The following is a 22,576-nucleotide window of genomic DNA, read 5'->3' as shown; positions in this document are numbered from 1 at the left end:
TTGAGCAGATGAATCGAGGTCCTGAAGCGGGGTGAGACAATTGCCACCTCCAACCCTAAACATCTTTGGGCAATTCACCTGGAATTGGTAGGTGCAAAAGTAAGGCAGAAAGCCTTGCCAGCAGCAAGTCCCACAAACTGTGCTGGCATCTTCACCTGCGTGCTCTCAAAGACGTATGATATTAATTTAATTTTGACTCTGCACAATACTTCTCGGTGATGGGAGAGCCCAATTCTCAGCCAGGGCGGGATGCTTTGCAAGCTATAAACTTACCCAGGCTCATCTTTGCTTCACATTTCTGTATCTTCCAAGCTTGAGATTTCAACTTTTCTGCCCAGCAGGCCCTATTTCACAGCCTTCGAATGACAGCCATTGCATAACGTATCTGTCTCTAAGTATCATGTCTGTAACTCACACTTCAGTGCAGCCCTCCAGAGTTTTACAGAACTGTAAAACAGTGAGGATGACTCTTTGGTAAGTGGGGAACGTGTCCATGCACTGATGTTGTTTTCTGCACTGTGTCCTCCTCTGATTTTTTCTTAGACTAGCATGAAGGAAGCTTGTAATTGCAACACAAAATATATGCCCAAAGCCCCCAGTTTTTTGCGTGGTCCACAATGCTATCAGCACCAGTGCTTGAAACAGGAAACAAGTCAAATGACAAAGGAACCACAGGACAAGTGTAGAGACCTCCTTGTTTTACTTCCAAAGCACTTCCCTCCTGCCCTTCATTTCTGCTCTCACTAATAGTTACATTCCCTTGCTGCCTTGAGTCTCCCTGCCTTGACACTTCCAGATCCCACCAATTGGCTCTTCCAAGCAGACACAAAAATCCCATTTATAGGCCTCTCTGCCTTGTGGAGTTCACTGGGACCAAATTCAGGATCTTGTTTCAGTTGGTTGTTTCAATAGCATAGAGGCATCTAGTGCCATTTGGGACACCCTTGGGTGCCTGAAACATCTGCAGAGGACTTGCAGATGTGACACAGCACCTCTGGGAGGCCAGGAGAAGCTGAAGAAGGGGGGAAGCCAGACAAGGTACAGCTCAATGGCCCTAGATATTTATGAGTGTAATTAGCTTTCTGGATCCCATTGAATATACTAAGGGTCAGAACATTTGGGTCTAGAAATAATTGCAATGCCCAAAGTTATTCAAGACATTTGCCTAAAACTGACAGATATGACACAAGACCACAGAGGACATAGAATCATAGAATCACAAAATCATTTAGGTTGGAAAAGATCTTCAAGATCATCAAGTCCAACCGTTAACCCAGCATTGCCAAGTCCACCACTAAACCATGTCCCTAAGCACCACATCTACATGTCTTTTAAATACCTCCAGAGATGTTGACTCAACCACTTCCCTGGGCAGCCTGTTCCAATGCTTTTGGTGAATAAATTTTTCTTGATATCCAATCTAAACCTCCCCTGGAGTAACTTGAGGCCATTTTCTCTTGCCCTATCGCTTGTTACTTGGGACAAGAGACCAACACCCACCTCGCCACTGAAGACCAGACAGGATATATCATAATGACTAAAGTGGAAACAGGCATCCACACCTAGGCAGCTGAAAGCTGCCGTAGATCTCCAATGAGGAGCTCAGACATCAGACTCACATGAGGACACAACACTGTAAGTATGAAAAGGAAGGTCTCTGACTCTGGAGCTGAATTCTACCATAGAGTGTAGACATATATACCTGAGATGCTGTCTACACACCTTCGGAAACCAGTGGAGAAAATAGGCTCTTTCATGACACAATTCATCCCACTTTGGAACAAATATCTGTAAAAGTTCAGAATCATACCCTAAAATATATAAATAGCTCCATAGCAGACACCTAAGTCCTAGACATCAGAATAAAATAAAAAAAAATGTGAGCCCTCACTGCTCCTCCTGCCTGTTCCCCCATACTTCTCCACCCAAAACACAGCAGACAGTATGCATTTTCTTCTGACTCTTTGGGTCCCACTTACCTTCTGCATCAAGTTCACACTTCTCATCCTTCCCTTCCAGTCATGGCAGAATTACTCATCTGCTCTCATTTCTTACCCTTTCCAATCCACACAGCCTTTGCTTCAAGAATAAAGCTACTGCATACCTCCATCCTTATCCTAATTCCTCCCTCAGGACATTCTGTTCCCTGCCTGGCATGTCTTCACTCAAACACCTCCTTAAAATGGCCACTGGAATTGGGTAGCTGACACATCCCATAATTGAAGCAAACAAGGGGGAAAGTTCAACAGAAATTAAATTTGGATCACTGCAGAAGATCACTGCATGATGTACCATCACTTGAAGGCCTGAAGACCTGGTGGAGCTGGAGGAGAGTCCAGCATTCAGTGCTTTTTTTTCTGTTTTTGCATGGAGCACAACTTGATGGGTGCTGATTTTACTTTAAAAATCACATGGTGAGAAATATGCATGCCCTGTGGGCTAAATAAAACCACTGCAAAGCCCCCTGTGGGTGACTGATCCTTTTAGCAGATGACCAGCTGTGATCAGTCAAGTCCTGGTTTCACCTTTCCACCATGTAGCAATACATGGTGCGCCACGTGTTTTGGCTCTATCTTAGAGAGAGCAACCAGAAATGCTGCTACTATCTCCCATGGCTTTTTTTTTTTTTTTTTTCAGCTGGGCTACAGCAATGAAAGATAAGACTGGAATTGCAGGATGGCCATGCTATTGGAGTGATCTGAAGTCATGTGGCATTAATGAACTGGAGAGCTTAATGTTAAACTTGTCCTTTAATCATTAAACATCTTCTAAATAGCATTAATCTGAGTCTCGAAGGAATTACTCTGCAAAAGGCTTTGATCCCAGCCTTTTGGGGAACAAAGCCCTTTGGGAGTGATTATAAAATCACTTTCATTATATCAAATATGATAAATTGAAGAGAACCAGCACTTCCCCTTGTTTTCACAGTGCTTCAAAATAGGCCAAAGATTTCTTCAGAGTTAGCCAAAAAAAGGAAATTACAAACTCCTGAATTCTGCTTATTTATTCAAAGTTTTTATTTCCACATGTGCTTACAAGATATTATGCCAACCTTCACTTCCTTATCCAGATTCAGCCGTTACAGAAAAAGACTTCCCAGAGCATATCAGAAGTTGGCATGAGGCAGAGATAAGCCTCATAAGAAGTCAAAAAAGTTCAAAAGAGCAAAATGAGGACAAAAGGCAAGAAGGACATATGATACAAAAATGCAAATGCCTGAGACTGAACAGAAAGGCATGTGAGACGCAGCTGTACTCACTCACTTTAGACCTTGCGGAAGGGTAGGTTGTCTAGACCGTGCAGCTGATAGGAGAAAGGGCAGCAGGAGAGAAGGAGACAGCATGGTCTGATAACAGTGACTGGACTTCCCGACTGCCTAAACCCATTTACATCCATGTTTCTGGGTCCCTCTACATCTTTGGGCACAGCTTTGCCTCTTGCCCTTGGCACTCTGAATTCTCTGGGATGAGGGTTCCTTCTTAATCTGTCCAGTGGGATGTCAAACAGTGAAGTGGTCCCTTTGCCAGAAGGCCCCTAGTCCTGTGACTACCAGGGGACACAGAAGATACCATGCTATGGATGCACCAAAATCCCAATATCTGCATTTCGTAATCCTGCAATTCATTGCCAAATGTTTCTGTGGCTCTGGCCGGCATGTGCAGTATCAGTCGTGCCTTCGGTCTAGGTGACATACAGCTTGGGCATAACCATGCTAACTGGGAATAAGGATTTAATGCATGGCTTAGGCACCACTGGCTCAGGGTAGCTGTGGCTCTGTAGAGCTCACAGCACATTAACCAAGCATTTCCTCAGCTTCTTGGACAGGTTTTGCAATTGTCATCAGGTCCCACAGCTTCACTAAGAAGGTCAGAGAGGGACCCACAGCCCGAGTCCACTGGGATGTGGTTTCTGCCATGAGAAGGGGGAGGAGAGGGCAGAGGTAAGTCTGTAGCCCTCAAACTGAAGATCTCCCATTTCTCCAATCCCTGCACTGCTAAAACAACAGTCAGGGCACCTCTGTTTCTGGAAGGCTAGGAGTGTTTGGTGACTTCACCCAAGGAACAACATAAACACCTAATTTCAGGAAGTGCTGGTGGGGTCTGAAGCCAAGAGCAAGAGAGGATGGAGCACTGTTCTCCTTGGCATGACCTCTTTCTGGCCTTCTTCCCGTTGCAGTGAGGAGCACATGCCCACAGCATCACCAGGGCCTAGGTGCCCCCATGAATGTGGTCTCAGGGTCTTTGGCATGGGCACCACGTCTTTCTTAAGGCCATTCCTGTCTTTAGAGGTAAATGCTTACCTCCAGGCTCTGTAAAATAACACTAATAATTACAGTAGGAAAGATGCCGTCACTGAGCATCTCAATAGAGTTGTACTCTACCCACCAGAAAGTTCAGTTGAGAAGAAATGCAACCAAGATTTTTACCAAACCACAGCACCAAGTTTGGGATTTCTGAGAGGCTGAAGATTATGAAAAGCTTTTCTCAATGATGTTCAGAAACTGGAGAAAAGGCTCATGATTTCTGGCACAGGACCATCTCCTTGGGACATTCCTCTTAAATTTGTTCACACACCTCCCCGCCATCTCTCTGTATGTTTCACACACGTATCACAGCGGTAAGGCTAAAGAGTTTTTTATTTCAGACCAAAGAGAGGTTAAAAAAAAAAAAAAAATCACACGACAAAGATGAACACAAAATGAGTCATGCTGCGAAAGGACGCACCTGAAAGGAAAACTAAAAAACCAGCTTCCTCCTTGCTGCAGGCTGCAATGTGCTGTGCGTACAAGGAGTTGAGAGAGCAAAGTGAGAATGTGTCCTTTCTGCTCCATGGCCAGGCACATCCTGTGTCAAAACCAAAGTCCTGGGCTCCCCCAGTACTCACGCCCTCCATTTCCCCAGCCAGGGCTGCAGCTGCAGAAGAAAAAACAAATTAAATTTTGCTATGCTTCAGCACAGGCAAGCAAAAGCTTTGTATCAAAACACGCGTGATGTTGCAAGTGACAGCAAACTTGGACCACAGGCAAAGTTCCCACAGTGAAGTGAAACTTGAATGTCTTTAGCAGATTGGACAAAAACATGCCAGCTTCAGTTGAAGTCATCAGACACACTTTTTATCTTCACTGACGCAGCAGAGGAGAAATCTTCTGTTTACGCAGCCCTCTGCTTGTCTATACAAAGCCCTGCATCACTGTAACTAAGATGATCTCATGAGGAAAACCTGGAATTTAAAACAGAAGAAAAGTTTAAAAAAAAAAACAATTTTGGGGTTTTGTTGTTGGCCTTAGCCCCATGTGGTTTCAGACACCCCACCAAGACACCTGGAGCACAGGCAGCTCAGCCTGAATTTATACTCAATGCAGAGCAGCAGGGCCTCATGTGTCCTTGGTTTCTCTTCTCCCCGTAAGGTTTTCCCCTTTCTTCTACTTATCTAGTGACAAAAAGCCTCCCACCAATGAAGTGGGTAAAAACAAGGAAGAAAAATAAAAAAACTGCACGAATTTTAGCAGGCAGTGACTACTTAAACATGACTGAATCCTAGCTTAAAAAATGATGTTTCCAAATTTTTTTATCTGCAACCACTGGCTGAATTCAGGCAGGATCCACAACGAATTTCTGCTCATCCGAAGCTGTGCTTCATAGACCAAGAGCACCCTCTCAGCCCAGGTCCTGAGCCTTTGAAGTCACTGGGAGTTCAAAGCCCTCAGCATCATCCATCCCTAATCCATATATTGCAAGATTGGGTCTGGTAGAATTAACAGAGATGGAAATGGGTTGCACCCCCCCCCCCAACCCCCCACGGAGGCACCGATTGCTTTTACATTTAGCTGAAGCTGTGGAAGAAGACAACAGTTTACATTCCCAGAGCCTGGGTCATATTTGAGTGTGTCGCCTCCCTCCTCTTTTACATTGTTAGGCAATCGCAACAAGGAGGTGTTCTGCCTTAATTTGTCATCCAAGCCGAATATTGGATTTAATCCAAGGCCATGGTTTGCTCTTAGCACTGACCAGCTTCTCATGGCTTCTTTCAGGAAGCCGTCACCAGCTTCCAACATCTTTTGCCTTAATATTTACTTCTTCTGCTGATATTTCCTGGCTCTGCATTTGCACGTGACTCAGAGATTTCCCGGACCCCGACTCTGTGGTGACATCAGTTCCAAGACCTGAAATTAATAAACACCAGTTACTCATTATGTCAAATTACAGGGGAGGTGGGGAAGGTTGTTTGGCTTTTTTTAGAGAAAAGACGTTGAGTTTCCTCTAAATCCATATTTGGACCTGAGCTGCAGCACGCCTGCTATAAAAAATTGGTACCATTTTAATGACCAAAGGAGAGAAAGTAGAACACCCTGATTTATTTTGGTCCCTGGTATCTCAAGGGATGGACAAGAAGTATGTATAAAGCAAACTGTGCCACGAAACACCTGGTATAGACATAAGGCAAAAGTCCAGCAGAGCTTCGAGGTGATTTGCGTGTCCTGAAGTCACCTCTGAGAGTGACTTCATCTCCATGAGACTTGGCAACTTTAAAAAAAAAAAAAAAAAGAAACAAGAAACAGTAAAGGTATTTGAGACATGCCTAGCATCTGCCGGCTCAGGCAAACATTAGTAACTGTATAAATATATCTGCTTTCCCGGCTTGATGTTGTACATACGCTTTTTCCTTTAAAAAGAAGCATTTGTCTTATCCTGCAGAAGCTGCAGCACTGATGCAGCGCATTGGTATCGGTGCTGTTTATAGTGGGTTTCAGCGTGGCAAATTTTGCACCAGCCCAAACATAAGTCATCCAAAAATCCTTCATCCTTTTACAGATTCTCAGTTTTCACCGAGATTTGCTTGAAATCACAGCTTTTCTATAGTTTTTAAGATTTTTTTTTAAAATATTTTTTCAAAATATTTTTTCAAGATATTTTTTCTCCCCATGGTTCTCAGGTTCACCACCCTGAAATCTCAGTTCTTTGTCCAGATTTCAGTAGAGCCACTTGTAACCACAACACCTTTTCTTTCCAGGACAAGGTGATCACCTGCTCATTGCAAGTGCTACCTGGAGCCATGACACAGTGTCACCAGGAGTCACAAGCCCCGGGGACCTGCCGTGCCGTAGGTGCTCACACCCACACGGAGGGTGAATTATGAGCTGTCACGGCAATGAGGCATGAGCCCGTTGAAAATGCAAGCAAGGCAATGCCTATCCCGTTGGTACAGGAACCAACGAGATTACAGAGCTGGAGAGATTCTTGCGGCGCTATACAATGCTACGGCAGGAGGCTTTTAATCTGGTTTATCAGCAGATCATATGAATTTCAGTGAAGTAATTGAGTCTACCTCATCCTTTTAAAAAAAAAAAATTAAAAAATCAGACTTCATAACATAAGCAAGATGTTATGAGAAACGCCTCTGAGTTCTGGTGAGGATATTTGTTTTTTTCAGCCTGGATGTCTTTTTTTTTTTTTTTTTGGGTGTGTTTTTTAATCTTTTAATAACTCTGGAGTTATTTCTCTGTGAAAACTGCCGCCCTACTCACAAAAGGTAGAAATAATGCTCTTATGCAAACACAAAGGGACACTTTTTTAATTTTTTTTTTTTTTTTTTTTTAAATACAGGGGATTTTGGGGTTGAGTGATCAAAGCAGGCAGGCCCAGGTGGGGAAATCCTGCCTAGTGTTTGGAGGGGAGATCTTGGCCAATATTGATCTTTCAGGCCAGGGAGTTTTCTGGCTTTGCCTCCAGGGTTGGTGCTGCTCTGGACAGGTTTATTGACCAGGTCTGGCCATGGGTTGGCAATGCTCGCTGCCCCTCTGTCCCTGCTTAGGCAATGCTGTTCTGCTCATGGATGGAGGTTGGAGCACCTCTTCCCAATGCTCCCCACATTTCTGGGTCTGGGTTTGAAGGCAATGAAAGCACCTCTTCAAGGTGTGCAACTGTAAACCTGCTCTCTGCCCTGAGCTTTCTCAGCTCTCCTGATTTATCCTCTCCAGCACCTAACATGGATACAACCTCCTCGGCACCAATCACTCATCGTACCACAGGTCCTCATGAATTTCTGCACGGCTTCCTTGCTGATATTTAAGTACAGTGCTTTACACTGAACAGCTGAGACCCAGTGTGAAAGCAACAGGATTCAAAACATCCAACAGCTACGTCCAGAGCCATCCAACCCCACTTTCCAAGCAGCTCAGACCAAGCCAAAGACACAGGGCAGAATTAACCCACTTTCCCACTAACTTCAGCCCTTCCCACGTGTGTTTTTGTGTGTGTCTTGGTCTCACCACCCATTACCAACTGGGCAGGAGGCTGCAGCAGCGACTGATGTATCTGAGCCTCTGGATACATCAGTTTGAGTCAAAATGCAACAAGGGTGCTGCATCAGACTTCAACATGAGCTAGCAAACACCAGGACCCAGGATGGGCTCTCGCTGTGCTTGTCATCGGCAATGTTTGTCTGTGACCGCCAAGCTCAGAGCCACAGATCATCGGAAGGGTATCCTGGGAGAAGACTCTGGACAGTCACTGCTGGCAAGGGTCTAGGTGGACTGTCAGTCTGATCCTGTACATCTGCTTTCATGCTCATCATGTTCTTACACACCCATCTCCCCTAATTTCAGAGATGGCATTGGATCGACCCTCTCTCATCCCGCTCTTGTGCCCATCTTGTGCGCTATGGGCAGGAACCAGAGAGTGTAAACATGTGTTGTATTTATTTGTTCAAAACAACATAAAAATGACCATGCTATGGCCATCTAGCCCGGTATTACGGTTGACAGCAGTGACCTAAGGGAAAATATGACAAGATAAACATACAGTCACATTTTTCCTGAATGCTCTCCCAGTCAATTTGTCCAAATAACTTTCAAAACCCTGAAAGCAGCAGGACTCTGTCTGTGGCATATTTGGTGATGGAAAATATCCGTGGATACGCACAGTTTTGCTTTTCATCCCATGTGCTTTAAAGAGGCTGAGTCAAAGTCACTGCAGCTCTGAGAGCAGCACTCTCCCAGGGTAGGGGTGAAGGTCCCAGGGAAACAGGACAGCAGCACACAACGCAGGAAAACCTCGGATGTTAAAACCATGCCTTTTCCGTGGTCAGATTTTAGTTATTTGGGGATGATGGGGTATAACTAGGATTTTGCTGTCAAATAAATAGGATTTTGCCTGTGTTGTGCTATCTGGAGTAACTCTGTTAAAGACAGTCCTGCTGCACTAAAGCATGAGCAACGTAGGGTGAATCCAACTGTTTGATGTGCTGGAAAAGAAACTCTTTGTGTCCCCAAAAGTAGTCACGTCTGTGTTGTATGTCTTCGTGGGCAGGTGTTAGATTTTGCTGCAGGGTGTGTTGGTTCTTTTAGCGTTTGGCTGCAAATATCCCAGAAGAGAGGCTGCAACGTGGCTGTGTCTTTTGAAGAAAGGTCTGAGCTGCTAAGGACAACCAAATCATTTCAGAATTTAAACCTTAAAAACTACTGGAAAAATTGCTTAAAATGACTGAAACTGTCAGGGCATTGTCTGAACAGAAATGTCAAGGTTTTGTTCAGGTCCCATTGCAAGGGAACATTGCAAACCTGTGTAATGTTCTCAGCCAAGCTGCTACTTGAACAGAGCTTGCTGTAGCAAAATAAGTCCCCTCACACCACCTCACTGGATAATCCTGCAGAGGAGCCATTTTTGCCTGCCATGTAGTAGAGAAGTGAAGGAGTCAATGTACATTGAATGGGTCCGGTCTTGTTCAACGTATTTATCAATGACCTGGATGAGGGGACAGAGTGATACAAAACTGGGAGGAGCGGGCGATACACCAGAAGGCTGCACTGCCATTCAGCGAGATCTGGACAGACCAAAGAGTTGGGCAAAGAGGAACCTGATGAAATTCAATAAGGGCAAGCGTAGGGTCCTGCACCTAGTGAGGAATAACCCCAATCACCAGTAGAGGTTAAGGGTTGACTCGCTGGGAAGCAGCAGTGCAGACGAGGACCTGGGAGTCCTGGTGGACAACAACTTCTCCAAGAGCCAGCAGTGTGCCCTCATGGCCAAGAAGGCCAATGGTATCCTGGGGTGCATTAAGAAGAGCATGGCTAGCAGGTCGAGGGAGGTTATCCTCCTCCTCTACTCTGCCCTGGTGACGGCACATCTGGAGTTCTGTGTCCAGTGCTGGGCTCCCCAGTCCCAGAAAGACAGGGAACTACTGGAGAGATTCCAGCCGAGGGCTACGAGGTTGATGAGGGGACTGGAGCATCTCTCGTATGAGGAAAGGCTGAGAGAGCTGGGTCTGTTTAGCCTGGAGAAGAGAAGGCTGATAGGGGATCTTATTAATGCTTATCAATATCTAAAGGGTGGGTGTCAAGAGGAAGGGGCCAGACTCTTTTCAGTGGTGCTCAGTGACAGGAAAAGGGGCAATGGGCACAAACTGGAACACAGGAAGTTCCATCTGCATATGAGGAAAAACTTTTTCACTTTGAGGGTGACCGAGCACTGGAACAGGCTGCCCAGAGAGGTTGTGGAGTCTCCGTCTCTGGAGAGATTCAAAAACAACCTGGACGTGATCCTGTGTAACCTGCTTTAAGTGAGCCTGCTTTAACAGGGGGGTTGGACTAGATGATCTCCAGAGGTCTCTTCCAACCCCTACCATTCTGTGATTCTGTTATTCTATGATATAAGAAAAGTGTCACTGACAAGATCTTAGTAGGCCTGAAGTTTGGGCCAAGCCATAGTCATGGAAGCAAAACTGTCTTGGCCACGACTTGGTCCCTGGAGACTCATCAGTGTCCCTGTGAGTGCTTCCCTCTTTCTGGAATCAGCAAAACTAGCCTGTAAATACCAAGAAGAACCGGCTTCTCATCTTATTCCTGGTGTTGGGAGGTGTTTCTCTCCAGGTGATCAGGGATTGGCATCATCAGTTAGGCAGTATTTCTGTTTGGTACCCTCCATGAGTGTCACAGGGATTTTTGTTCCCATTCAACTCATTCAAGTGCTGGTTTTCCCATATGGGGTCTTCTTTCATAGTTTTACTCAGCCAACAGCTCAGGGAGACCTTTCTGTTCGTAAGAGCCCTACCTTTCCTCTGTAATGAAAATTCCTTACATTTTTATTTTCCTCATTTCTGCTAAGGCAGGCAAGCATTCACAACTCAGCTCCAGCCTCAGCACCTGGCTTTGCTTGGTTCCCTGAGTAATGTCGTCAAAGTAGAAGATGGCATCCACAGAGGACTTTCTCCTAGCTGGGAATAAAACCTGCAGGCTTGGGAAGGAGCAGAGCTCCAGAATGTGATAAGGCTTAGAAGTCTCTCTGGCCTGGAGACAGGGCTGCAAGCCCTTGTGTGGGTGTCTACCTTCAGTTTTACCCCTGCTTCTCTCCTTGGAGCTGACTGCCTTGATCTAAGAGCTAGTTTGAAACCCTCTTGGCTCACTTGGTTGGATATACCAGGTGCTTAAAGTTGTCCATGCCTTGTTGTCCACAGTTGAGGTGTCTCAGGGACTCTCATCTGTCCTCCATCCAGGGGGAATGGCTCTCCCTGTGTGTATCAGCCAACTCCGTGTGAATGTCCAGGGCAACCCTTGCAGTTCACAGCTGTATTTAGACAAATGAATCCCACCCCAGATGTGCCCTTCAGGTGAAGATGAATCTCTCTGTAGACACCATTGGCTCTGTTAGTTAGATCTCGGCTGATGGGAACTTAGACACCCATCTCACATCTAAAAACCTCGGTGTAGGAGTCTTCCTGTGCGAACCAAATGTAATTAAAACCCATTTCTGCCCCCTGTTCCTTTACAGCCAGCAACCTGGAAAGGTAAAACTAACGACAGCAGGACTCAGCTAATCTGACATGAGCATAGAAGAGGAAGCCTTCAAAGAGTCTGACCCATTAACCCTAATCTCATAATTACCCTGCTATTGATCAGGAAGTGTGCACTAATTGGCAGAACATTCAAACAGAAGCTCGTGCCCAGCGCATGAATCATGGGCCTAATTATCAACTCCTCCTTCCAGGCCTCATTAAGGATAGAACTACAGCAGGTAATATTATCATCTCCCTCTCTTTTGGATGGAAACAGCACACAATTACATGAGAAAATGAGTCTTGTCGTTTGTCTTGCACCGTGTTTTCCTTGTCAGCTGCTTAGTGGCAACATGGTCCCAAAAGAATTTGCATCACACAATGTTCTAAATGACAGTTGAGAAGAGTCCAGCCTGGCTCTTGGGATGACACTAACTAAAAAGAGAACACTGACTCTCATTTATGTTGTCTCCTTTCATATGCAAAATAACCTATAGCCCTTGGACAGCCTAAGGCAGCCATGTAGAAATAACTTCAGACCATCAGGCTGCAGCATCCACATTGGATGCATGTCTCACTTGCCTTCTCCAGTCTTCCTCCTACTTTGCAGGACTGGAAGTCCTAATGACCCAGCATGGTTGATCCTTGAAGAGGTGTCCCACTTGAACTGAATTGCTCTAGGTGGAAGGTTTACTCCTCCTCAGGAGGACTGTGGGCTTCCCCCAGCAATGTGCCAACCTAGGTGGGCTCCTATGGAGGTCTCAGGGGAGGGATGCTGAATGGTTTACAAGGTCAGGATCTGCTCTGTTCCCAGTGCTGTTCTCACCAAGATGAAGGGAGCTATTGGAAAGGGAAAGCCTCCTTCCTGAGCTCTGCTGGGCCCAATGGATTGGCAGGCCCATGGGAGGAGCATCCTGCTATTTCTGTACAGTCACACCAGGGTTTTATCTCTCAGGGGTTCACAGAAGACTTCTTGTAGCAGACACAAGGTGCGCAAGGTCCAGGTAAAGGCATCATCCTTCCACGTGTTGGTTATCTCCAGGGGAGGAGCTGTCTCTGCCTGCCACCTTGAACTTTAGCCCCAGAAGATTTCACAAAGCATGGGGAGCTGGACCAACTCCAGAGCACCAATGGGGGACAATGCAGAGGAGAAAAGAGCTTTAGGCTTTGCAACCTTTCACTTTTCAGCTCAGGTTGATGGTGCATTCACCGCCATCTGTAGGGTCTTGTGCAATGCTCAAGGGGAAGAGCCAGACACAAACAGTCATTTCATTTCACATCACCATTCCCATGGAAGGTTAAGCATTTCTAGTCAATGAGTCTGATGAGTCCTGTGATCATGGGATCAAGAAAGACCTAGCGTAAGCAGGGGCTGCCTTTCCTTTTTCCCTTTCTATTTGTCCTGGGAATGTCACACTGACCATTTTACCACAAGGCACAGCATTTTGCAATAACTACGCAACGCCAGCTCCCCCAGTGCTCTCCACAGTGCTCAGCGTGCAGAACTGGTGTGGGACAATGACCAGCACCTGGAAGCCCTGGGCCTCACTTAGCAGGTGAATACACATGCAGAAATGCTGCACTGGTGAATTTTGCAACACCTCTGCACCTACTGGAAAGGACCCTGTGGTGCTCCTTGCCATAATAAGGTAGCTTTTTTTCTCTTTTATTGGTTAATGTTGCAGCCAGAGGAAACAGCAGTGTGGGACTGGAGCACTTCGTGGCTAAGAGCATCCCTAAATCAGTGCTCCAGTAGTCCTTGAGCCTGCGCAATGAGCTGTCACATGCATCCCAGACTGAACCCTTGCTCCATGACCATGACTCAGGACTTGAATATATTTACCTTATCATTTGTCAAATGTGGTTTTACTTCCGGTTTTATTTCTTTAAATTTCCAGTGTGGAAGGAAAAGAAAGTAAAAAAAATTTTAAAAAAAAGGAAAAAACCCAACAGTATTTTGCTGTTAACATTTGAAAGGTGAGAATAAAAATTTCCAGTATTCCAGCAGCAGCCTAAGTCCAGGTCAGCTCCCACACCAAGAGATTAATTTTCTAAGAACAGTGTTATTCTGCCTTGTTTCTTTGAGAACTTCTTGAAATTAAATCTCAGATTTTTTTGTCCCAGGCTGAGAAATTATCTGCTTGCTTTAAAACTCCATTTTCAACTATTGTAAGCAACTTATGACTGGAAATGTCAGAGGCAGTACAAAGTCCTGTCTCTAATTAGCAGCTCACCCTGCAGCAAGGATCGAATTCCACACTGCATGTGGTCTGTATCTCTCTTTTGCCCTGACCTTGGGATCTTGTTACTTCATGTGCCTGGAAAGCAGAATTTAAACTGATAATAATGATATTCTTGCCCTTACAATCTGTCTATCATCCAAGGATCTTAACTTTAGAAATCCTGGGAGGCTCTGGCCAATTTAAACATCACACCTCTCCCTGAATTGTTTTTATTCACTATTGTTTCAAGCATCACCACGTTAGCACGCTCTAAACATCAGTGAGTGGTGAGAAAAATGGAAACTCTCTGTGCTACATGACTTTGTAACCATGCATGCGACTTGTCTTTATTCCCCGTGATTTCACGTGTAAGTGGGACTGAAAAGGCAATTCTGCCTCTACTCATTGTTGAAGCCAGGGTGAAAGACACATGCAAACTGAGTCAAAGTCATGTCCTTCAGGTTCTTTTGTTACTTCTGCAGTTCTTCCACACATCAACTCAGAACAGACAAGCTGAAGAAAGAAAAAGAAAATGAAATAAAGAAACTTGCTAAAGCATTACTGACAGCAAAGGATAAAGGACAGGTGTAAGAGATGAACCTGTGGTGGATGAGGATGGATTGAACGTGTCCCTTTTCTCCCACAGGGGAAATTTTAGCTGTTTTAACTCATTGCTTGGAAATACTTATCTCCATAAGTCTGAAAATAGCCATGTCTCTGGCAAGGTGGTCAGAAGCTGCAGTCTGACTAACTCAATTGTGTTCAAGAGAAGCAACTTCCATGTGGAGAAATGCCCTCTGGAAACCACCCGTGGGTGGAGTCGACCTGACAGGCACTCTTAGCTCAGGCCTGGAGACCTCATCCGCTGAACTTGATTTCCATGACTATCCATGAGGAAAGAGTCAATTGTCCAGCAAGTTAGAGCCTATTAATGCACGTATGGTTAAAAATCTCCATTACCATCTGTTTAAAATATGGCAGAGTGGTCCAAGCTTTTTCTTTTTTTTTTTTTTTTCCTGACTTTGGAGCATTTTCTACCAGAGGCATGGATCCCTTTTGCTCGTGTTGGTTGTTGTTGTAAGCCAAATACAAACTTGCTATCACAGGCCCCTCCAGAGCACAGCATGGAGACTGAGACCACAAATTGAAGCCGCAAGGAGAAAAACAAGCATTTTTGCATTCCCTGGCACTCAAGACTTCTCTAGTCATCTTACAGACAGTGAGGAATTAATCCTCTCTGCAGAGTGCTCAGTATTATTCTCTCTGTTTTGCATATGGCTAATGTGAGCCACAGAGATGTTTAAGTGTCCTGGCCAAGGTCTTGGAGGAGTCATGGTCACCGATTCAGGAACAGAGCTGGGATATCTCCTCTCCAAGTCCTGCTGAATGAGCACTATAAAAAGGTTCTTGTCCCATCACCTCAGGTAGGTTCCTTTGTGCTAAAGCACTGGTAGTAAAAAGGGTATGATAATTAGAATCATAGAATCATAGAATCATAGAATGGTTTGGGTTGGAAGGGACCTCAAAGACCATCTAGTTCCAACCCCCCTGCTGTGGGCAGAGACACCCTCCACTAGACCAGGTTGCCCAAAGCCCCATCCAACCTGGTCTTAAACACTTCCAAGGATGGGAAGTGTTAATTAGAATAATTAACTCCAACATAAGCAAGACATGATGCAGTTTGCAAAGATCTCCAAGAACTCCTTATTGCTATTTTGCATCTAAGTAAATGGAAGCACTGGAAAGTCAAATCATTCAACCCCAGACCTGTCCTTTTCAGTCACAGGTATGTCTGGGGTCAGAGAGACTCGGTAAGGTCATTGTAAACTCCTGAAATCCAGCTCTCTACATGCCAAGGTGCAGGACTGCCAAAGAGAGATGTAGTGTTTGGCAACACTGAGACACCAAAGGTGGGTGAGAACACGTGTTAATCTTATCACATGCCTACGAGCTGTCCCGGAAGTCTGATTGCAACACGTCATCCCTGGAGCATTCAGCAGGTGAACAAGGTCACATTTTGCATGTCAAATTTCCCAGCTGGAGACCTGGGCGATGCCCACTAGGAATTTGGGTGTGTTTGCACAAAGGTACCCTTCTCCTGCCATTCAGCATGCCAGGAGGAGCAACACAAGCACTAGCTAGAAGAGATGCTGCTAAGAATTTGGTGAAAATCATAGTTTTTCGGGAGGTTATCTGTGGTTGAGTGAAGTCTGTATTACTCGTGCCCTTTGTAGATGTGGTCAATGGGACTGCTCTTCAGTAGAGGGACAAGGTCAGTGTTTCAACTGGAGTTTCATTCCTGCAGAAACCACACTGAGGTTTTTTGTTTGTTTTTCTTGGAAAAAGCCTACAGGTTGCTATACAGAAGACTCCTAATTTACCCAACCATCTGCAGCAGAAGGCTGGTGACGAATCAACACCAGCTGGAACTTAGCAGAAGCATATGCTAGGCTATGTTCTGAACCTTCATTAATGGGAACCTCCCAATTGTTTCTAATATCTACTGTTTTCCTGCTGAATCAGGCTGATGAAATCCTCACCAGAAGGGCTTGAAAGAGGTCCTGAGGTTGTATTTAACTCCCAGACCACAAGCACTCCTAGATGACTGTTGGTGGCACTCAGCAAACTGTTTCTTATGAGCTCAATCTCCAGTTTTCAGTTTCTCCTCCAAAATCTCCCCTGCTTTTGGCTTACAAGTTCTTCAAAAGCTGCTTCCTTCTATTTTCCAGGTCCCAGAGGATCTGACAGCATATCAGACCTTGGGGAAGGCAAAGTGTTTAGAGTGGGAACATGCTGAGATCAGTTCCCAAATTCCTCAATCAAGAAGTTACGTGAAGTCCAGGCCACCTGTAGGATTCCCTGCCCTGTTCAAGGATCACAGGAGAGGTAGTTAAAGTTAAATGTGCACATTTTGCCAAAATTGTGACTTGGAACGATCCCACAGCCCCTCTCATTACCCAAACTGATCCCAGTTCCCAATAATGGTTTCACTAACCAGAAGAATTAAATGCAAACAAATGTATGTTAGCTTCTTAGCCACTGGCAAACACAGGAGCAAAAAACATTGCTGAGCTGGGATCAGTCACTTAGGTATCTAAAAGGCTTTGTAGTCCCTAAATAAGGGCAAGTTCTACTAAAAGATGATTAATGGGTTTTTCTGGAGCCCCAGACACCTTTGCTCACACCAGAGACCATACAGAAGATACCCAAGTCCTCCCCATTTAGCTTTACAGATGATGTGAAACACTTAAACTTTGCAGCTCATCTTCCCCCTTGCCTAGAGTGGAGACTGCTGAGGACTGGAAGATGCTGAAGCTTCTGCATGGCCTTTGGTTTGCTACAGAAGAAGCAAAGTTGAACAGACTCAATTTCAGGTCTTCATCTTATCAAATTAAAAATCAGGTTCTTGGGCAGGTAGAGAGGTGTATTTCAAACCATTGCTACCACCCAAGAGTGCAGGGGAGGAACATACCCCACAAAATGCCTTAGAATGACACCAGCTCCTAAATGGCTGAAGAGATGAGTTTTGTGGCTGGTTGTCAAGGCTTTTCTCACATGGATGAAATCCTGAGACACATTAGAGATGACTTGCTGTCCTGCTCCGTAAGTTAGATCTTTCCTAGGCCTGGCAGAGCTGTTAACCCCTATGTTCTTCTACCTGGGAAGAGCACGGAGAACCAAGTTCTGCACTTAATACAGTGACTGTATTTCAGCTGTTTTCCTTCAAGTTGATTGAGATTAGAACATGACGTACAGACAGATACATTGCTTCAGCCACGCCTATCCTATCATATGTTCATCGAACATTTCTCCACTGCTTAATGTGAGGGATGTTTTATATCTGATCACAGGTGAATCAATGACCCATAGTGATAACCACTCTATCTCTGTTTCCCTCTGACCTTCACTGAATGGTCTACTCAACTTTCACTTTGTAACTTTATGCTGACAGTGGAGAACATGCTATAGGCAGAAGCAGATCAGAAAGAACAGCACCGTAGCTCCCAATTATTATCCTTTGCCTAGCTTTTGCTCATTGCCAGAGAACAGTCCTCAAGTATTTGCTTTTTCTTGCACTTTGTATGAATTTTTACGGGAAATAGCACCAGGCTTTGTCTCCAGACACTAGCATGTTTTTTAATTTGTACTCAGCCCATAGGAACAGCAAAGCAATAGATGTAGCTACTAATTATCCCCATCCTATGAGCCTGAAAGTATCCTCTAAACCCACTCCTGGAGAGATGACAAGGGAGCCAAGACTTAACATGGCAGTAGATGGCGCTGAAGACCTTGGAGCCCATCAAGGAGCCTTGGTCAACCCACACCCACCTTGTAGGGCTTCCCAAAAAGCCTTCTCCTGCTCTGTTCCCCTCCTACAGTGAAACCACTACAGAGGAATACAGCGAGACCTTGTCACTGAAACCTGGGCCACTTTGAGTTCAGTGCAGAGCAGGAGTTGACATATGCAAAGTTCAGAGATACTCTTATCAGAAGTGGGATCACACAGAGTGGGTGATGGTTAGAGGGTCTAACTGATGGTTAGAGGGTCTAACTGGAAGTATGAAAATGGCAGCAAGCCATGGACCACAGAAAAGCTCTGTTTCTGGACAGCAGCCATGTATAATGCCTTCTCAATAGACTTCACTACCAGTCTATCTGGAGGGTTCAGCGTGGTCACAAAGCAGCTGATGACCTTCTTTCTCTGATCTCAGTAATCTCTCGAGATGCAATTACATTTATAGCTTCACAGGTGTGTCTTCAATTATAGAAGTGCTGCAACTCAGCTCCAAGCCACTGTCTGCCACTGTTACCATGAGACCGCTGGGAACTTGTGACAGCCTGTGCCTTGGGATTTCAGGTCAGGAGCCATCATACCTCCTCTTATCTGATAGAACATGCTGTATCTTAAGTGGAACTTGACACATCTGACTGAAAAAACTACCTTGACCTCCCAGGCTTCCCTGCCTGTTCTTCTGATGGTTTCAGGGAAAAAAGCAGAGTAAGGTACTCCTTTGGCCTGTTATGTAATAGGTCAGGTACACTTGGTATCGCTGGAGAAGCGCCATACACTATGGTGGTTTGGCTCTGGGACCACAAAGGTTTCTTAGCTGGAAAATGTAAACTTATATATATTCCACTGGTGGATATGTATGCCTGTGGAAGAAAAGCACATTTACAGGCACCCACAGCAATAAGCAGTGGAAGGATGACTTTAGGTGGAGCATGCCCAGAGAGGTTGTGGATGTCCCATCCCTGGAATTGTTTAAGGCCAGGTTGGATGGGGCTTTGGGCAACCTAGTGGAGGGTGTCCCTACCCACGGCAGGGGGTTGGAACGAGATGATCTTTAAGGTCCCTTCCAACCCAAAGCATTCTATGATTCTGTGTGTCATACTGAACTATTTCCTGGTGTGACTGAGATGTGCTTTCTATTCATCTTAAAAACACAGAGACCAGAACAGATCTCCAGAGCTGCCTGACACCAGCTCCCTATCCAGTCAATGGAGTCAACAGCACATGGGCATTTATGTCACCTATGTCTAAACTGGGCATCACACCCACTGCTTTCACCGGGAGTCGGGCATCACCCACCTTTCTCTTGATGTTAAACTGCAGTGTGGGCACTGAAGCATTTTGCAGGTGCTGCAGTGGCATATCTCAGTAAATTCTTGTGTCTTCTTAGCAAATTGCCATCATAAAAACTATAAAAATAGATTGTCACTGATAAGGATAGAACATGTTCTTCATTACCTGTGGGTACAGAGGCAGCCAGACTTGGACCAGAACAAGAGTTGCCTTTAACACTTCTCTGAGTTACCAGTTCAAATTCTCACCAGGGCAATGGAGAATCGCCCCAAGGATCACTTCTGGATGAAATCCCAGCTCCACAAAGTACTCAGATTAGCTGAGAAATCCCCTCCCTTTTACATCTTTGAAGACATTCAAAAAAACCTTCCCCTGGGGCCTGTTCCCTGACCTCTTGCAGCCCATCGTTATTCATCACATCGCAGGTCATCATGACCATTTTAGGCAGGAAATTAAGTTTCTCACTAAACACCCTTATCTAATCGACATGGTCAACATTTCGAACTCAGTTGCCCTAAAGACATTTCCCCAAATATCCATAAAGCTGGGACAGATCAAAGGGTAGTTATCACGCGTTGAGTGTGCTTACCATTACGGAAAGCTTTTCTCCCAGGTGCCACACCTCCGCATCTTACCTGCAGCCTAATTCAGTGTATCAGTAGATGAAGCGCTTTAGTGGTCATGGGATCAACCGGGAACTTTTCCTCTTTAGTCATATAAGGACATTTCATTCTTCTCTTGGTAGTTGCATCAGGATGATCAGGACATTGATGTATGCATGGGATTCGTATCGATTCTGTCAAATACAGCAGGCATATGATTTTTAATTAAATGGTTCTGCTGACGTTTGCTCTGGCTGAGATAAGCAGTGCTGTGTGCTAACTTAATTCATCCACATTCCCATATAAGAACATACTGGTGTTAGGCACACCTATATACTGGCATATTTGTAACTAGACAGATGGAGAAAAGATGTATATGTGTGTATGCAAAGGTTAAAATGGCATTATGTGCCACGTATTCACTTCTGCAAACATTGGATTTATGCATTATTGATGCCAAGGCATCCAGATTATCATTTCCAGCACTGTGTATTCGTATGTAGGTGAATGTGGGTGGATAGATATCCATATATGCTAAATACATATGCATAGACACACATATATATGTAAAAATTTGTGAGTGCATGAATATAAATGGATAGACAAATTTGTGGTGCAAAAGAGTGTTTAGGTGGAAGTTCAGATACCCCTGTGCATCTAGATATCAAATCGCTAGAAATCCTTGCATATTTTTAACAAATCTTGCAGGCAGGATCTCTTTCCTCCCTTGCCTTAGCGGACAGAAGTGTGCCCAGGTTCGCTGCAAACAAAGGCATCTGGCAGGCTGCGTGAATGTGAGTGTGTGCCCGCGTGAAAAAGAGAAACAAATATTTGGATGCTGAGTGGCGATGAATAAATCTTTGCCAGTGTTTATTCCACACCCCAGGGTGGGGCTGGCACTCAGACTGATCAAGTGAGCTTTTTTTTTTTGTGTTTGTTTTGTCAGTCTCCAGGGTTTTTCCCGTCCTTTCCCAGCCCTCCGGTGGGGTTTGGCTTGAGAGGTTGGCCCTGTCGGATAAAGCTACTCCCTGTAACAAGAAAAGCTGCAGAGGTGGGCTGGGGACCGGCTGATCAGGGAGGTTTAATGAGCAGTGTGGGGAAAAGGGGAAGCATCTCTCTAAATACAGAATGAGTCAAACTCACCTCTGGGGAAGGGACAAGAAAACCTGAAGCAGAGAAGAGGCGTTGATGAGGCGCCGTATGTGCTCTCAGTCACATCCTCTGCTGTTTACTCAAGCTGGAGGGATGTGAGCAGAAGTAAAACCTGATTTAGGTCACATATGCCTTTCTCTTTGCTCAGTGCCGGAGTCAAAACATCCCTTGGGCAAGAGAAGGAGGAGACAAGGAGCTGGTGCATTGTCTGGGAGATCAGATAGGACTGGATGTACAGTTGTGGACTAGGACCCAGGCCATTTCTCCCAGCTTCAGTGCTCCAAGTAGAAGGCGGGTTTTGCATCTCTCTAAACACTCTCTGTTTTTTGTGGACCTCATAACAGGCTACTTTGGCTTATCTGAGACTTTATTTTCATAATCACACAGCTTTGCATAACTAATGAACACTGTTCCCAGCATGTTCTGTAAAGCAAGCGCTAGCTGGCAAGGTATTTGCTCCATTTATGCACCTAAACAACGGGCATGGTTTGGTTCCTCATATGCTCCGCTCCCACCCACACTGCCTTCTCAGTGCACAGCCTCTGGGCCCTGCATAAAACCTTCTGGATTGCTAATTCAGCCTGGCAAGGCGCTGTCTACAGCTCCACATCCATGAAAGGCCAAATGCAATATGGGTTGCATCTTGACCATCCTTTAGGCACTGAGACCCACCTGCTGAGCAAAGCCAGAAGGAGCTGAGTTGCAGGTAACCCAAAGCACCTGACCCCCCATCTCACGCAATTTAGACGTGGCTCACTAGTAGGGCCAGATCCAGGTCCAGCAATGCCTGTCCTCAGCCATCCAGAGCCAAGAGAGCAGTTCTGCCAAAGCAGCAATTGAATTAACTGGAAGAAACCTTCTCACCAGGAGATCACATGTAGAGATGGATCATAAGATCAGTGTTGCTGGTTGCCTCTGTTGAGTCAACAGCAGAGAAGAAAAAGGAGACTTCAAGCCCTGTGACCATGTAATGTGAGAGCTATCCAACATCTGCCTGGTGGTAAATTAAACATGCGTTTTGCCTAAGCTGTGCAGCTCGCACTGATTACTGGAAATGGCTATCAGCAACACGCAGTGACATCCTCCCCCTCGCTTCCCCTCTGCTTGCAGCCACAGCTCTGCTCATTTTGAGCAGCTGTGGTGCTTCTCTCCTCCGAGCCAGTACCAGGCAAAGATGCAAATCTCAGTCACTTCTTCCACTCACCACATGTGAGAGGACTGCATTTACTGGCGGAAGCAAACTACCC

The 22,576-nt window shown here is 45.3% G+C and overlaps 1 long non-coding RNA gene across 2 annotated transcripts; it reads right to left on the bottom strand.

The window, feature by feature from the left end:
- Positions 1-5,944: 5,944 nt before the first annotated feature.
- Positions 5,945-22,355, bottom strand: LOC129205430 (uncharacterized). 2 transcript variants are annotated; one of them, XR_008576729.1, is made up of 3 exons: positions 22,194-22,355; positions 20,211-20,371; positions 5,945-6,163 (listed from the first exon to the last, which is right to left on the bottom strand). It is a non-coding gene; the product is annotated as an uncharacterized LOC129205430 (long non-coding RNA). The 2 variants fall into 2 exon arrangements; XR_008576730.1 differs by lacking the exon at positions 5,945-6,163 and adding an exon at positions 14,328-14,504.
- Positions 22,356-22,576: the final 221 nt, after the last annotated feature.

The sequence above is a fragment of the Grus americana genome, chromosome 1 (assembly GCF_028858705.1).
Source record: "Grus americana isolate bGruAme1 chromosome 1, bGruAme1.mat, whole genome shotgun sequence".
NCBI lineage: Eukaryota > Metazoa > Chordata > Aves > Gruiformes > Gruidae > Grus > Grus americana.
Note: the sequence above shows the minus strand (reverse complement) of the source record. Positions and strands in the feature narration are given on the sequence as shown.